We start from the raw sequence: 3337 nt of genomic DNA on the forward strand, positions 1-3337 counted from the left end.
AATGAGATTAAGTATAAGATTTCCTGAAATGTCAAACGACACCGTCCAACAAATTTGGCACTACTTACTATTGTGAATATAAATTCGAATTATTCCTTTTTATTGATCTAATTATATAATTGCACTCTCTCTGTGTTATCTGAAGGATAATAAAAATATTCCCATTTGAACTGAATGTTATAATTTGGGTCATTTTTAATAGTTTTGAACTAACTCCGTGTATATTTACATATCAACATCTTTTTTGCGTGTATAAAATGCAAATCTTTTCATTAAACGAATCAAAGAACAAAATCATTTGTAAAAAGTTAACATAATAATAATTGGCATCTACGATCAAAATTACGATCATTGAATAAAAAAATAACTGAAACAAAACATCGATCGATTTTATCTACATAGTTGTTCGATTTTATCTGACAAATATGGAAGCAATATTTTCGAGGCTTGCAGTGGCTCAAAGAAATTGACGCTTTTGTTGAGCATAAAACAACAATGCGATACTGCGTCGTTATTCATTGGTAGTTTTCATGCTCGTGGCGCGAAAAATACGCGATGAACGTGACCGATGAGGATGTATTCATAGTGCATCATTTGTTCGATATTGACGAACATCAAGTAAAATTTGGTTATCAAAAGATTATGTAATTATTGTGGATGTAATAAACGTTATTTTACACAACTATTTTTCTTTTGCAATTATTAAAGACATTTTTATTAGTTGCAAATCGATATGATTGGATAATTTTGGAAATTTTTATGCTTTTATCTGCATATTTTTTTTGTTACACGCTTTTTATTTTACAATATTCTTTAAATACAGGAAAGAATATATACATATTTCTGTATAAAAATTCTCTTTATATTTAAATTACTCAAACATTGGTTATAAAATAAATTTTTCGTTTATGTTTTATTTGATTTTATGTTATAACAATTTATATTTCTTGCAAATCCAGATAATAACATAATTTATCAATCACTCTAAAAATGAAAAGCGTGATAATATCCATATTATTTATATTTTACATAAAAATCGCAATCTTATATGAATATATATAAACTTTTTATTGCTGCACAAACGGCTCTCAATCCGCGTCGTGTCGTATAAATTTATATATGTTTTAAAAATATTAAATTTATTTGTATAAAACAAACTTACTGAAATTTAATGAAATAATTGTAAAAAAAGTAATGCGCGAGTAGATGCAAAATAAATTTTATAAATTTGAATAGAGTCTGAATAGCATTTGAATTTTCGAAATTTTACAACTCGCTCGATATAGCGGTAAGTACACGATTCCATGAGGTATGTAATGCAGATTGCTCGGGCGGAACTGCAATGTGCAGGACGTGTGGCATTGTAAAAGCGCGACAAGTCGGACAAGGATCGATTGGGCAACAAATTACCGATCGCGCCGATGGAAAATGAACCGTTAAGCAGCCTTACCTGACAATGATGTACGGTTAGTTTGGCGTAAATCAGTAGTTTCTACTCGCGGCAATACTCGTTCCCCGGCTGTAATGTGATAATTTAACAGAGGCATTATTGCACGAACAGGTGCAAAATATTTCAATGAGGCGCGTGCGGCCTCGTGATCCGTTACGCTAAAGCCACATCCGCGCGTAACCAGCGCCCGCGATAAATTTAATTATTATTTCGAGCGAGAGAGGTAAAGCCCTCTGAATCCAGGACGAGTATCGAGATGCATTTAATTGTAACGACGACCAAACATTTTGCGGGCAAAACTTTCTATTCAGTCGCGTTTTCCTTTTCTGTCGCGGCGTCACCCTCGTTCTGCACTTCTTCGAATTTATCGTCAGTCTCTTTCATCTCTCGCGCCGTTTCGCTGTCTCTTTAATGGAAGTTTCAAGACTAAGTCTGTTCTGTCTTCTTGTTTCTGCAGGCTGCAGAATTCAGACGGTCTTAAATCCGCGAGAGCCCAATTATGCGAATTAATGTCGAGCTCACAAACTACGACTGACAGTTTTATAACTACATCGGTGGCGCAAGAACCGTAGATTTTACACGCGAACTATTCGCTGTCGCCCGCCGACAGGCAACACGACCGAATGTCATCAGTTTCGATTGTTTGCTTGTTCCACGTTTGTTCACGCGCGGAATTCATTTTCGAAGAATATAGGAGAAAGCTTTCAGCTGTGATATCCAGCAAACATCGTTTATTCGTAAAAAAATATTTAAGGCCTAAGACTTAGAGATTTAATTGATCTCTTCTAAAAACATTTTTTTATTCAATTTCTTAATAATCTCTTTCAATTGTTTTAATAAAACGACAAATATTTACAGTTTATAACTGTGGTTTAAAAACTACTTTATATTTAATTTCCATCCAAGGTGAGCCCCGAAGATATTGCATGTTAAAGTAATATTAGTAAAACGGGATAACGGATAATATTTCCGTATATAAAATTCGTAAAATTTTCGTTCGGTTAAATTTTAGATTCGTAAACGTTATCGTTTGATGATTCACACATATATATAAATATAAAAATATAACGATTAAAAGTGTTTATTACGAAGCTATCGCTTACAGTCAATTATTACGCAGGTTTCATTTGTAAATAATACAATTCGTAAATTTTTGATATCGGGGTGAATTTATACGCTTATATCTGTACACATTGCCTTTTAATGATCTTCTATTTAGAACAGTTCTGCATTTAGCCTCGCTAATCTTCAAGAGATTATCTCTAATTAAAAGTGGCCCTCCGGAATAAGCAATGTTTTTAATATTTTTTTGTTTTTAATATTTTTCCTTTGTTTTTCCTCGCCCGACTAGTATACCGCCATTGTCCACTGTGCGACGTAACGATTATCGCTCGCACAAAAGTCTCTGTATAATATCATACCTGAGCGTGTTGCATATACGTCTGGTGTACAGGAGCACGAGATTGCGAGCGAAATAATCTACGTGTGTTCGATAATGTAATTCGAAATTAGAAGTTAAGCCGCGAGCAGCTATATAATTTCGGAACGATGGGAAGGACGTGCGAAAGTGTGGTGTATGTACGCCGCGTCATGCCGCGCAAATTCGTGCGCGCATGTTCTCCAATATATTCTATCATCATTAATCATATTTCATCCCCCTGCATCCATACTAATGTATCCACGATAACGGTTAAAGCAAGTCTGTAAGCACATCTGTACGTTATTGGTACTATTATATCATTATTAATGCGATTAAAGCGAACGAACTCATGATGCCCAGTCCATCAGCAAACGCAAAGAGAGAAAGAGAATGAAAAAAACAAAAAGAATGAGAGAGAGAGAGAGAGAGAGAGAGAGAGAGAGAGAGAGAGAGAGAGAGAGAGAGAG

This window comes from Atta colombica, unplaced genomic scaffold (genome assembly GCF_001594045.1).
Source record: "Atta colombica isolate Treedump-2 unplaced genomic scaffold, Acol1.0 scaffold198, whole genome shotgun sequence".
Classification (NCBI taxonomy): domain Eukaryota; kingdom Metazoa; phylum Arthropoda; class Insecta; order Hymenoptera; family Formicidae; genus Atta; species Atta colombica.